Below are 15515 nucleotides of genomic sequence, written 5' to 3'. Positions count from 1 at the left end.
GTGTTAAGGTTATGCATCATCTCTTGATATTAACAAGATATGTTTTATTATAGCTACATGGGTAGCTATAGATCAGTTTAAATTAGAGCTTTAGAAATGACGTATTCTTGTTGCACCATAGTAAATCAAAATCAAATGGTAGAATCTAGGCATGTGATAAAGCTAATTTTGAATAGAGATATATGATCCTCCTTTATAGAGATATAGTTTGTAGTTCCATTAGCATTTAGTCCACGCTAACCATGTAGCTGGTAGTTTTGGCTATGGTTTGGAGGCAGTCTTCTAGTGATAACTATTGTGATTATTTTACCTTGGAGAATTTCTAGATATTGTGGTGTTGTGGAAGTTCAGTTGAAATGTGATGGTTGGTTGGGTATTTATTGATGCTAAATAGATAAGGGTGACTCAACTTGATATTTCCTTATTGATTGGAAATCAAGTTTTCCAAACAGTGAGTCGTTTGTCATGGTCTTAAAAAAAAGATTCATAAGCGTACACTCAATTATATGTAATAGAGGCATGATGGTGAGATCGTCAATAAAAAAAGTGAGTGTAAATTTGAGCATCACAAGAGGAAGAATTATATCATACCCAACTTTGGAGGAGGTCCGCTCAATAAATAATGATCCAATAGGTATAGCTCATCTCACTTATTAAAAACAATCTACTTTATACCTTATTTGTTTACGAGTCTTGAACTATGGAGTTAGTTTTTACCATGGGTTTATGGAGTGTAAAGAACAATTAGAGGCTATTGGCTTATTTGCTAATTTAATGAATGGATGCATATTTGGAGATAACTTCTCTAAATGGGCTGTTGGAGGAGGAGATTTTTATTACATAGCTATATTGCTTGTGTTTCAAAGAAATGTTTGTTGGGTTGCAAGCTATTAATTTTTTTAATTCATGGTAACATAATTTATAAGTAGGATAGTGCTGTTTTACATCAAACTTAATAGGAAAGATGAGCCACACCTATCATGTGAGTAAAGTAGGCAGCTATGTTATTTTCTAAACACACTACAGTTTGTGAACATGTAATTTATATGACACTGAACTTCAATAGAAAAGAACTTTAACAACTAGTTCAACTTTGTTGGTATGCTAGAAATTTCGTATTAAGTAGTAGTTGGGACTTCGTTAGCTTGTTGGAGCTTTAAAGGTAGGTTTAACTTTGTCAACATGTTGTAACTTTAGTGGTTGGTTGGACTTCGTCATTATGGTGGAATTGCAATGACATGTTGGACTTAGACAACATGTTGAAATGTTAGAGGCAATAGAGTTTTGTAGCAATCCACTAGTTTTACAAGGATATATTGATGAAAATACAAGACATATTGATAGGACTACTAATGGGAATGTGTTTACCTTATTTGATGGTGTGTTTAGTTGGACGAGTAAGTGATAAGGTATGATCATTCTTCATACAATGGATTTGACCTAGAGCTCCTAGACAACTCTTAATTCTTTAGATTGATACAACCTAGCTTCAAAGCTTTCTTTTGGACATGGGCTTAAGATAGGTTATGTAGTTATTATCTTGTGTGAATAAAGTATGACCTTGGATAAAACCTTGTCTTTGAAATGTGCACGACAGACATTAGTGCTTTATTCGTGATATGATGTCGAATACGAGGGCCAAGGTCAATATGGTGAAATATTGATGGATGCCATAGTTTTTAATTAAGTTGACTAGCTAACAAGGGGTTGACCCTTATACAACCACAACCAAAAGGTGTCAAAAGATCAACAACACATAAATAGAGGTCTTGGCTATTAGAAGTGACAAATTAACAATAATGGCTAGAACAAACCATTAATAACACAATCACAACAAAACTACTAACCCACATCAAGAGTGAGAAACCAATTCACTCATAGCGGCGGGGATGGGGGAGAATGAGAGGTATCGTGATTGTTCTTTCATCTATAGGCAATCGTCCAAGTGATACTATCATTATGGTCCCCACCACATAATAGTGAAGCCCCCATTGTGGGATTGTCAACACTAGGAATATAGTGTTGGCAACATGGTGCATTAGTTGTCAAAGATTGGAGCAAATCAAGAGCAACAATCATAGAAGAATCTTTGCAATTAGAAGGAACTACACCAGTAGTGATAGATGGGATCGAGTCCATTAGATTAGAGGAGACCAAATTAGTAGGAGTATCACTTTGGGGAGATTATCATCAACAACTAGTGAGAAGTTTTTAAAGGTAGAATTAGAAGTTTGTATGGTCAAAATGATCATCATTTGCATATTTTCACCAAGTAGAAGCAGCTTTGCAACACAAAAATAATTGTTCGTGGTAAGATGGCTAGTAGAAAAGCATCAATGACATTGGTAGGGGAAGCCCTCATAATCCAATGATTGAGCCCAAGGCATGTCTTTAACCATGAGCACCGTATACCCAAACATTGGTGTGGAGATATTCATATCCACCAAAATGCAAGACAAAGTAGATGAGCCCAACGAAGTCATAGCCTCATCCACCTTTAAGAAATGGCCATTAGAGTTTCTAATGGCCTCAAAGCCAAAAATCTCCCAAAAATTCAATGTTGTTAGAGAATAATGGTTGCTAGGAACTTGTTACCCAATAATATAGATATAGAAGAGTCAAAGGCCAAAGACCAATGAATCTACAAACCAACCCACAACGTTGATAGAAATTCACATTATACACTACATCTCGGCCATGCACCACCATAGGGGAGCTCTCAATGGGTCAAGCTTTCACTTTTGGAGGAATGAAGGATGGATGTCATAGTTATTAATGCTTGAATGCTACAAATTTAATACCTTTGACAAGAATCTAAAGAAGGTTGCACTTATATTGTAAAATAAAGTAGCCAAAACATATTGTCAAAAAGATGAATTTATATACTTTGGCCCTATAGAACATATTGTCTATCTAAGGTATACAATTTCCTATCATGATTCAATTAGCACAAGGGGATTCGTCTAATAATATATACTATAAATGATGCTCCAACACAAGGTTAAGATTTTCCACTACTATTTAATACTTGTCCAAATTGGAGTGAAAACCATTATCTTCTAGTAACCTATTTGATAATTTTAATATTGGTAATCTCCACATGGGAATCAAAACTAGATTTATTAATATAAACATATTTCTATTTGTTTTAAGTCACTATTTTAAATATAGCTAAACATCTTAGCAAGAAAATTGGGAGTTACATAATGGAGTTATGAATTCCAAGTATTCATTGAGTTATATAGATATCATAATGATAATGATGGTACAAGTACAACATTTGGAGATATAATGTGGTATCTATACTAAATCATCAATATGAATTATAGTCAAGTATTTATTAGATGTCACATAAAATATTTCAATTAGCACCTATAAGTAGATGTTTAGTTAGGCCTCCTTGTGGCGATTTCAAATTTTCATGTCCATTATGCTTATTGTCCTCAACCCCCATTTCAATTCTAGTACTTTCTTTTAGGTGCAAAATGCCCATGGCGTTGTGTTTCCCCACAACTAGGCTCAAATTTGAATTGAGGCCTTGTTAAAGTGTTTTGATGGGAATTTACATTGCATGGTCAACCTAGGTTAATTTTGAATCTCAAAATGTTGCGAGGTATATAAATGGCATCTGTCTCCTCATTTTGGTAGGAGCCACCATTTATGATGGTACATGCATTCACAAGGTAGATCTAACAATTACCTTTATATTTACGTACTTTATTTTATATAATTTCATAACATTTTCAAGGTTGATTCCTAAACAATTCCATATTTTTTCTCCATTTTTTGTGCGGATAGACATGTAGTGAAGTGGTTGGTTCTTAATTCAAAGTGTAAGGTCTTCTAAACTGAATATTAAAGTTTCAAGCAAAATTATTGTTGTACATTTTTGGTAAATCTAATGTATGACATTTCCATTCTGGTTTTATTTCTAGATCTCATTTGTATGCATTGGATTGCCTCTTTTGATTTGATAGTTAGATGTGCTCATCATTATATTTTATCAGCTATTTAATTCACGTTGCATAAATTCAATATGTGTTTGCATGTTTCTTTTAAAATTATTATTTGCATTTGTCAAACATATAATTCTTTTAGTTCCTTGTGTATGAGTCTTATATCATTGAGTCCTACCTATAAGATTTTAGTTAAGTCGTAGACTTATGAGCTCCTTTGATCCTAAGTCTTTTTTCTCTCTTATGCATCATGATGAGAAAAACATGCCTACTAGTGAAAGTCCATTATTGTCGATACTCCTCCTTTCCACTCTTCTAATAATGAAGACGAGACCTTAAGAGCCCCTCATACACAAGTGCAAAAGCCTTCCCATGATTGAAAATTTTGAGCAATTTTCAGGATAAGGATTTTTTAATGCTGAAGCTATTCCCTTAGCAGAAGGTTTGAGGAAGTTAATTCACAATGATGAACATGGTGTTAATGTTTTACACACTATTTCTCATCAAATTAATAGTAATGTTAAACTCTTAAAGAATGTGTTCAAGATCTTGGTTTAACTCAATTTCCCACTAGTGTTCATACTTTTATTCCTATTTATTTGTCTTTACCTAGTGTTTCTACTTATGATCCACCACTCATGAGTATAACCATTCCAAACGTTAATCCTAAACATGTTAATCTTGAAAGCATTCCTAATTATATTAGTCCTTATATAGGTATTTCACGTGTCTCTTAACCTTCATCCATGCCTACCTACTACACTATTCCATTTGTGTATTTCAATGGACCTTCCATTTCCCATAATGGTCCAAACCTTTCACCTATGTCTCATACCAACCTTTCCACCAAATCCATTATCAATTCTTTTTCAAACCATGCCATCCTCACAATAAAAAATTGTCTGTATGACTTAATCCAAATTCCACTTTCCCACTTGTGAAATTATTACAATATATGGATTAATGCTTTTATTCCATAGTTTCGAAGCAATATTGGTCCTAGGATTTCTTTGACTAGTTTGATGCATTGTGAACAAGGTGTTAATTAAAAGAGGCTTATTCCATTGATAAATTTAAGAATTTATATGCTCAAATTTATGATCTTGTGCCTGATATTGAAGTTCAATATATTTTAATATCTAGTTTATAAAAAGATATTAGAGATGAGATATTGTTGTCGAAATTCTCCTCTTTTACTCAATTATGTGCAATGCTTCATAATTATCAGCTTCAAGTGAGTCAAATTGAGAGCACTACTTCAATGGCTCTAAATAAGAATGATGTGACATCCCAAATTTTCTAGAAATTTCAAAAACATAAAGGCTTCATCAAGATCAACAATTAATCTTCAAATGTTGTTGTGCAAGTGACAAAAACATCTAAAGTTTTACTCCTTTATCATCTTATTTTAAACATTCTCATAATTTACAACTCTTTGAGAATCTTTGCATAATATGACGTTAAAGTTGATTAATGCTAATGTTTCAACACTTCCTCCCATTAAGACAATTGATCCTTCAAAACCACCTCCCAAGAACTTTGATCCTAAAGTTTTTTTGTCAATATCATTGTTAACCTAGTCATGATACTATTTTTTTTTCATTTGAAATTCAATATCTAAGACCTATTAATTCTAATGTAGTATCTATTGAGGATGGTAATGATCAAGGAAACTTTTTTTTCCCCCCTTCCAATCAAATCTTGAAAATTTCTACTAATATTTACCGTCTTATTCTACTAATACCATTGAGTCTACCCATTCTTTACCTTGTACCAATTTTGTTAGTTATCTTACCATTGTGAGCTATGACACTGAGTCTGTCAAATCCAACAGTGTTGTCAATCTTATTGATTAGTACAAACCCAAACCTAAAGAAAAACTTAATATTTACATTACATTTGGTCCTAAGGAGTCTATTAGGTCATCTGATAGTCCTCTTTACATTGTTACCAAGATTAATGGTCTTCCCTCTCGTGGAGTTCTTATAGACCCTACTAGCATGGTGAATGTTACATCTGAATAACATCTTTATATAAGACACCTACGCCAAGATTCTTATGACAAATATGATGTGATGATAAAATATTTCAATGGTTTCACTTACCCTACCCGTGGTTCCATTACATTTATTGTAGAAGTTGGTAAGAAAATCGTAGGCATGACCTTTATTGTCATCCTAACTTTCAGTCACTTCCATGTTAGACTTGTCTTCCTTGGTTGACTTCTATGTAATCTATAATCTCTTTTGTCCATAAGCGTTCAAAATTTTCTCATGATGGATAAGTCATCACAATTAACCATAGTCTCTACCAGTCTTTAACTACTCAAGATAAATTTGACCTTGACTTGTTTCAGCCTTCCATGCCTCAACTAGTTCAACCTCACAAAGACAACTTATTCACATTGTATAAAAAGTTCAAAGTCCAAAAGATTTGTGAACTTAGCAATCTTAAGGTTGTTCCATCTACTTACTCTAGACTTACACATATTGCTTACCTCTCACACCTCCTATTTATGCTTCATTTCCGCCTCCTATATCTTATAAATGATTCACATATTGTATCTCTCAACTTATTGTGGTGTCTTCCATCCTTCCTCATAAAGAAGAAAAAGTCCCAATGTTGATTGATCCTAACCCATCTCAAATTGCAATCAAAACTAAATGTAATTGTTGTGCTTGTTATCGCCATTGTAGAAGTCATGCTAGGGCATGTGAGAATGCTTCCTAAAGTTATTTCTCCTTACCTTTTACTAACCTATGCATAGCCTAAGGGGGGAAGTTAATTTAAAGAAGCTGAAGCTAAAAAAACATAATAATTCTATTCATCTTCAAGATTCTCTTATGATTAATCTAGATTAAGAAGATACTCTTAATGAGGATGATTTCAACGTGTCTAATGAAAATGATGTTCATGTTGAAGATTTTGATGATATGTATGAGCTTATTGGTTTTAATCAAGATTTATCTACTAGATTTTAAAAAAAAGAAGCATTTATCTCTTGCACCTAGTGACAAATAAAGTGACTCATCATTAGAGTATGATCCTTGTTTGAAACTTGCAATGACTCAATCTGTCATGTTTGACGTTGCTCTTCTTGTGTGTTTCTTACCTTCTCTAAATAATATAGAATGAGATGGGGGCCACATGATATGCTTGATTATATCCTATTGTATGACGATTCTCATGTGTTTGTCTCTCATGTCGTATCTTTCCCATTACGTGTTTCTTGTTATGTGTTTTGTTTAGATTTCTTTGAATGATCCTTATTTCTCCACTGGCACAAGGTGACAAAGGAATTGAATTGTGACATTCTTCTACTTCTATCTCATATATGCTATATGTCAGATATATTTTATGTCATACATGTGGTATTGTTCAAGTAAATGTGCCTTTATGTTGTTTGATTGAGATGCGTACACAAACTAGTAGCTACCATTCTTTGTATCTCATGCGATCTTCATCTATTGTGTTCGTAGTTATGCTACCTTTGGGGGATGATGACTTTTTTTAATATAGTTCTTATATGCATGAGTTATCATATGATCATATGGACCTGAAATTAAGTAGATCCCTTATGTGCTCTCTTTGTCATTCATTTCATTTCCCTTGGTTTGTCCTTTCTTTAGGGCATCTCAAAGTGGAAATGTCTCTTATGGGTGCATGCATTATTTGTTCTCTTATGGTTTGTCCTTTATTTGGGGCATCTCAAAGTGGAAATGTCTCTTATGGGTGCATGAAACTTTTGAGACCTTTGAGATATAGTCATTATGATGTGGAGACCAAATTTTAAGTGGATCGATGAAGGAAAGGGAGGACCTAGGAGGATAGACCCCGCCTTGAGCTTAATGCCATGAAAATAGGATCTTTTAGATTTTACCCCAATTTCATCTAGGAGAAAGGACAAAAAAGGGAAGATCGAAGGAGAAATGCAAGAAGATCGATGATATCTCATTAAAGAGGTGCTAAACCTTCATTAAATTGAAGTGCTTCCAATTTAAGACAGTACATTTAGCCCCCACTTTAGCAAGAGTATGGACTTGATCCAAACTCTTGGTAAAGTAGAGCACAAGGCATAAGATACTCTCACTATAATTAAGGAAACAAAGAATCCATTAAGCCCCCAGTGGGTTGAGACTTTTCTAATTCCCAAATCATAGTAAGAGAAATCAATGACCGAAAAGAAGAAAAGAGTAGTGATTATCTCTCCCAGTAGAGTGCCCACCCTACTATGTCATTGAAAGAGTTGCTCCAAAAGATGGCATCGAAATAGTCTAACATGGTGGTAACCTGCTAGTCAACCCATCAGAAGGCCCATCCATAGATCAACGTTCTTCATATCACAATGGAAAGGTCTAATATGGCTAAGTTTCCCATGTATGGGACTTAGAAAATTGTTGTGTTACCCATAGATGAGACTTAGCATTTGTGCATGTAGAGGAGAGAGAGACCCAATGTCAAGATGCTCACTTCCTGTATTGAATGTGTGTATGAAGAATCTATTCTTTAGGATTGTGCATAATCCATAAAGGGATTCACAATATGTGTGCATAGAAAAAGAGAATGAAGTAGCAATGCATCAATTTGAGAATAACTTAGGAAGCATTATCCAAGGCTAAAGTACCCCAAGCTATACTCAGAATTTGTATTCACTACCCCATGATTGGAATGTGGAAATGAGTAAAGTGTATGCCCCCACGTTAAAGTCATTGATAACACTTTAATAGGAGAAATGACTTTAATGAAGTATATGTATATCCATTAAGAGACGTTTCCACTATGAGATGCCCCCAAAAGAAGAAAAATCAAAGGAAATAAATACATAACATGTAAGAGCACAAAAGGATCTACTAACTTCTGGGTTAGTATGACCATATGATAACATGTAAATATTATATCAAGTATGAAATACCATCATCCCTCAAAGGAAGTAGAACTACAATATAGTGGAAGAAAGACATGCAAGAGTTACAAAGAAGAGCCTTTTTGGACTACCATCATGGAGACCAAAAAGAATTGGTCTTGTTGTGTCGCAAATCCAAGTAGACAACACAAGGATACAAGTACAAACAATAGCACATATAGAACATAATATGTAACAAAAGATCGAAGAGGGGTAAGATACAAATAGAAGAATTATACAATGTTTCAATTTTCTTTCTAACATTGTGCCAATATAGAAACAAAGGTCATCTAAAGAAATGTAAACAAACATTAAGAAAACACGATATGACGGAAGCACATCACAACAATCAAACACACAAAAAGCTACTATGCTAGAGCACAAGCTTCAAGCATATTTCCCTCCCTATCTTGTTCAATAGTAATAAGAGATGGTGGAAAACTTGCAAGAAGCTATATCTAGAACATAGTAGGAACAATAACTAAATCTAAATAAGGACCCTCAAGAGAGTCACTATTCTTAGGAGTACATGTAAGCGTAAGTTTCATAGAAATCGTGTTAGGTAAATCAACATCAAGATCAATAATCTCATGTTCATAATCATCTAAAGTATCTTCTTCATCTAAATTAATGGCAATAGAATCCAAAACAGGAATATCATAGCTATCTATATCATTAGTATGATTAACTTACTTTATAGACATGGGTTGATGAGAAGCATTCATACAAGCTTTAGCATGAGCCTAGCAATTCTATCGACATTCACGAATATTTCGGTTATGCTTAGTTTTATTAGAGACATGTTTAGAAGATGAAGAATAAAAAATCATAGGTTCCTTACCTTTTGATGGCACAAGAGGAGGAACAACAAGAGGCTGAAAACTAGGAGAAAGAACCACACTAGAAGGAGGAACCACATTAGAAGAAGGATCCATAGTATAAGAGGGAACCACACTAGGAGGATCAATAGATGCATGAGGTGGTTGACTATTAGAAATAGAAGAATCAAAATAAATAGGCATAGCTTCATATAGGAAAAAGACCACGATAAATATCCCTAAGCATACTCAACTCAACAATCTTTCAACATTTTTGAGCTTAATAAGATTGAAAAATGTAATCTAGATGAGTAGGAGGCGCAGTAGGAATAGAAGGCCAAAAGAAATCAAGAGTAGCACAATGTCAAGGTCTAGAAGGACAATATAAACTATGATTTATCGTCTTAATCTCTCCATCATAAGGAAATTTAATGCATTGATGAATAGGGGAAGCAATGGCTTTGCATGGCAGTCAACTAGGGTAAACCAAGATTCACTTAGAATTGATTGCGAGGGGGAATAACAACAAAGGTACTATTCACCACTTTACCACAAAGATCAACATGCAAAGAAATAGAACCTAGAGAGGGATACAAGAAACCATAACTGGGGGGAAGAACCGCACTACAAGGATCAATAGATGCATGAGGCAGTTGACTATTAGAAATAGACTAATAATAAGAAATAGGCATAGAAGGTGTAGGCAAAAGACCACGTGAAATATCCCTAGGCATACTCAAATCAACAATCTTTTGACATCTATGAGCTTGATAAGATTGAAAATGTAATCCAGATGAGTAGGAGGTGTAGTAGGAATAGAAGGCCAAAAGAAATAAAGAGTATCACAATGTCAAGGTCTAGAAGGACGATATAGACTATGATAGATCATCTTGATCTCTCCATCATAAGGAAATTTAATGCACTGATGAATAGGGGAAGCAATGGCTTGCATGGTAGTCAACTACGGTAAACCAAGCTTCACTTGGAATTGATCGTGAGTAGGAATAACAAGGTACTATTCACCACTTTACCATAGAGCACAATAGACAAGGAAATAGAAACTTGAGGAGGATACAAGAAACCATACCAAGTCTGAATCCAAGTATCAATTAAATAATATAAATCATGATGTTTTTGTTTAACATATAAATGTTCCTCAGTAATCACATTAACCATAGAAGTAAGATCAATGAGACACCCATAAGAAGGATATTTAGCAATCATAGTAGCAACATAAAGAGGACCATCAAGAGACTTAAAGATGTCAACATTAGAAAACATAATAGCGAGGTCTCTAGTACACTTACGACTAGGTTTAGGTTGATTATTTGAAGTAGAGGGAATGTCTTTCTTAGGTTGAGGTGGAGTTTGAACTACACATTATACAACATTAACAATATTATCATTCTCTCATTGCAAGGTATCATAAGAAGTGTTCACTTCAAGAGAAGAAGGAGGATGTCGAGCAATATTATTAGTAGTATGTTGAGGTAAAGAATTATTTTAAATTTGACAATTTTGATTAGGAGACACCACAAGTTATTTCCAATCCCGAATCTTATTTTTCAAAGAATAACACGCCTCAGTATTATGGTGGGGCTAGCTATGATATTGACAAAAAACTTTAGGATTAAAGTGTGGACATGATATAGTAGAAGGAAGAAGTGGTTTAACAAGAGGAAGTGTAATCACATTAGCAGTAACCAACCTATCCATAATGGAATGTAAAGACTCCAAGAGGAGTAAACTTACAATTCATCTAAAAAGTAGAGGAAGTAGTGACACCTCGAGATGCAACAACTACTTGATCATCTAATGTATTCATGCCTTTGTTAATCTTGACATAGTTGTTAGGTTTTTTAAATTTGTAATCATTAGGTGCAACATCACTTTTATCAATGGGTACATGATCCATTAGAGTGGTTCTATCAGTCTAACTCACTTGTAATTGATAATAATGAAGCACTGCACAAAGTTGTGAAAAGAAAGTAAACTGAGTAAGAAAAGTCTTATCTCTAATTTCTTTTTATAAATTTCTAATAAACATATGTTGAATATCAAGATCACACACGGGATAAGAAATTTGAGCATGCAAATGCTTCAATCTACCAATAAAATTAGTCACTTTCTCCTTAGGACCTTGTTTACAATGCATCAAATTAGTCAAAGAAATAGAAGGACCAATATTATTTTGAAACTGTTATATAAAGGCATTAGCAAGTTTATGCACAGAATCAATAAAATAGGGCAGCAAAGAGCAATACTATTGCAATGCTTTTTCATGGAAGGTACGAGAAAACAACCTAGCTAAAATCCTATGATCATGAGCATAATTACTACATAGAACTTGGAAAGTCTTAAGATGTGTTACAAGATCACCTTTACTATTGTAAGTGTCAAGGCAAGGCATATCAACTTGTTGAGGAGCAACAATATGGATAATGTTAAAAGAAAAAGGACTAGCTATATCACATGTAGGAACATTATAAATGAAGCAAGTTGTTGTTGCAAAGAAGACACAATCTAAGCAAGACTAAGAATAGTGGAATTATTAGAAGAAATAGGTGGCGCAAGGACATTTGATACACTAGGGAGAGTGCATGAATTAGTTGAAATAGAAGGACCTATAGGCAGAACATTAAGAACCACAATAGGATAAGTGAAAGGAAGACTATTATATGAAGGTTGTGAAGTTGACAAGGAAACAAGTGAACACTCAAAGACAAAGAAGGAATATGAATACTAATAATAAGAGGATTAGATGATGGAAAAAAGTAGTCACAATAGGATTAACATAAGTAGAAATGCTAGAGATAGGTATAAAAATAAGCAAAGTAGGTTCAAAAGTAAAAATAGGAAAATTCGTTCCTTGTTCACATGTAACTTGAGTTAAAGGCTTAACATGAGTATGGAAAAGGTGAGCAAGAACATAAAAAATATTAACACCATGCTCATCATTACAGATCACTTTCTTAAGAGCATCAAAAGTAGAAATAGTCTTTGTATTGTGATTTTCTTGAAGAAGTTAATCATGCATTTTATCAATCTCAATAGCAAGTAAGCCTTGTCCTCATCATGAGGCGAGTAGGAAGAGTCATGCTCCATATAAAGATTAAGATCATGAGAAGCCATAAGGTCACTAAGGTTCCAAAGGTGAGGAGAAGAGGAATCTAGATCAAAAGAGCCATGAGTCTACGACGTCTTCTAGCAGGAAAACTATAAGGGTGAAAGTGGTAAAGCTCATACACCAAACAAGGCAAGAAGATGCAAAATAAATCTAACCTTTTGATATGAACTAAAATGCAATATAAAGAAGATATAAAGCATACAAAGATAGATCACAAGATGACACAAGGAAATGTAACGATCTAACTTGGAATAAAAAATATAACACCCAATCAAAAGTGGAAATGTCGATAGCCAGGTTCACCAATAAAATAAGTGAACACACAAAAGAATGAAAAGGAGAATCTAACACCACAAAAGAAAGAGTTGACGTAGATGTGTTCACTAATTAATGGAGTGTTGGAAATGTGAATCAAGGATATGAAACCTAAATTCATCAGATAACCAACACACATATAGATAATAGTGGAGAGGGATATATAGGAGATGAGTCCTTCCAATCCTAATTCTAAGGAATTACGTCGAGAAAGATTAGTGCTAACCAAACAAGAAAGGGGCACTAATACTAACTAGTTCTAGGAAGAATAAGGGGAAATATAACTAGATACTTGGTAACTCTAGATGAGTATGATAAGACAGAGCTTGATGTAAGTAAATATGTTGAAATGACAAAGAAGATAGAGAAAATGCTTATATAATATGTTTTTATGGTTGTAGTGCTGATTGAAATGAAGATAAATCATTGGATCTAGGCGTAAAACTGCATAATGGACAAAACCTAGAAATTGTTCAACAATTTGTCAGGGATGAACTAGATGATCAGGGGTGGCCTGGTCACCATTGATCAATTAGGGGCAGCTTGGTTGGCCCTGATAGAATGTGTGCAACATTGATTCTGATTTTGTATTTCTGAAGATAACTAAAAAGGTTACTAAGATCTGCAACCTATTCATCAATTTGATATTCACAACTTGTGATAAGAAAGAGGTTTTTGTTGTTGATGGGGTGTTTTCCTTGGTCAAACCCCAATTTAGGAATTAATCTTAAATTGAAATAGCGTGAAATGTAAAGTAAATGTACAAATTCACCTTACAATAGTAGGATTTCTCGAATCGAATGCAATTTGCTTACTTCATCAATTGATTTGGACTTAGAAGATGAAGATGAATGAATGTAGAAGATGCAACAAAGGATCTTCCATGGATTGACAAAGATCTTGAAAATAAACTCCAATTTCTTGAATTTTTGAATCCTTGATCTTCAATGGAGGAATACTTGAAAGAATTCTCGAAGACTTAAAGACTTGAAAATTTGAGATCTTGTGCACATGAATGCTTAATTGTAGAATGATTACATATGAATTTGATTGATTGTGAATGTACAAAATGGAGAAAATGAAAGGGTTTATATAGATCTTAGAATTGATTAACCCCCACAGGCCAACCTACCTAGGAATTGACACCACAAAAGTATTCAGATATGGGACCTAAAGAGTGGACCCAAAATAGGTCCCAATTAGGGGTGCATTACAACCCTAATCAGCCCATTAGGTTACACTATGCCCCTTCCAACTAGGTCCCCAAACCTTCAAGATCCCTTTGAGATCCCAAAAAGGGTCTCAGATCTCTGAAATCAATTACAAAGTCTAAGATATAATTGTTATAGCACGAAGAGCAGATTCCAAGTGGATAGATGAAAGGTTGGGAGGACCCAGGAGAATAGATCCTACCTTGAGTTTAACGTCATGAAAGTAGGAGCTTTAAAGAGGATCTACTAGGTTTTACCCCAATTCCACCTAGGTGAAAGGACATAAAAGAGAAGAATGAAGGAGAAATGTAAGGAGATTGATGATATTGCATTAAAAAGGTGTTAAACCTTCATTAAATTGGAGTGCTTCCAATTTAAGATGGTACAGTCACATACTTTTGCTAAAGTAGGAGCTGAATGTATCACTCTAAAAAGTTAGCACCTATAATCAAATGCTTCGTTAGACCCCATTTTGGTGTTTGTGAGATTTCATCTCCATTATACTTAATCCAACTATCTATCTCAACTAATTGTTTGGCATCTACCCTATTTTTCCAAACTTCCATTTCAATTTTGACACTTTCCCCTAAACATAAAATGCACATGATATTGTGTTCCCTTGTAATCAAGCTTAAATTTGAATTGAGGCCCCATTATAGTGTATTTTAGGGAATTTGGATCTTGTGGTTACCCTACATTAATTTTGAATTCCAAAATGTTGGAAGGTATATAAGCGACCCATCTCTCCTAATTTTGGTAAGAATTGTTCTCTGTTAAAATGAAAGCACCTCATTTTGAGACCTTTTAGCCCACCTTAGTGTGTTTTTGGTCTCTCTTTTTCCTCCACAATTTGGCTCAAAATTCTATATCATTTATCATCTTACAATTTGGTCCTTGGTGTAGCTTTATCACCTTTGTGGCCATATCTTATTGCAGATTCATTATTTCTTGATTCTTTCTGCACCTTCTTTAAGGCCTTCTGGCCCTTTTTCTAGGATCCTCCTTGGGAATAGGTTGCCTTAGGCCAATCTATTCTCAAATAGGTTGACCTAGGTTAAACCTCTTCCCCAAGGATCCTTGACTTTTGGGCCCAAAGTGCCTTAGGGCCTCCGATTAATTTCTTTTTCTCGCGGGTTGGACTTCTTTGTTTTTTATCCTAAAAACTACTATAAAAGGAGGCTTAGG

Source organism: Cupressus sempervirens, chromosome 2, assembly GCF_028749045.1.
Source record: "Cupressus sempervirens isolate cs-2001-9-10 chromosome 2, ASM2874904v1, whole genome shotgun sequence".
NCBI lineage: Eukaryota > Viridiplantae > Streptophyta > Pinopsida > Cupressales > Cupressaceae > Cupressus > Cupressus sempervirens.
This window is presented reverse-complemented; position numbering follows the sequence as displayed.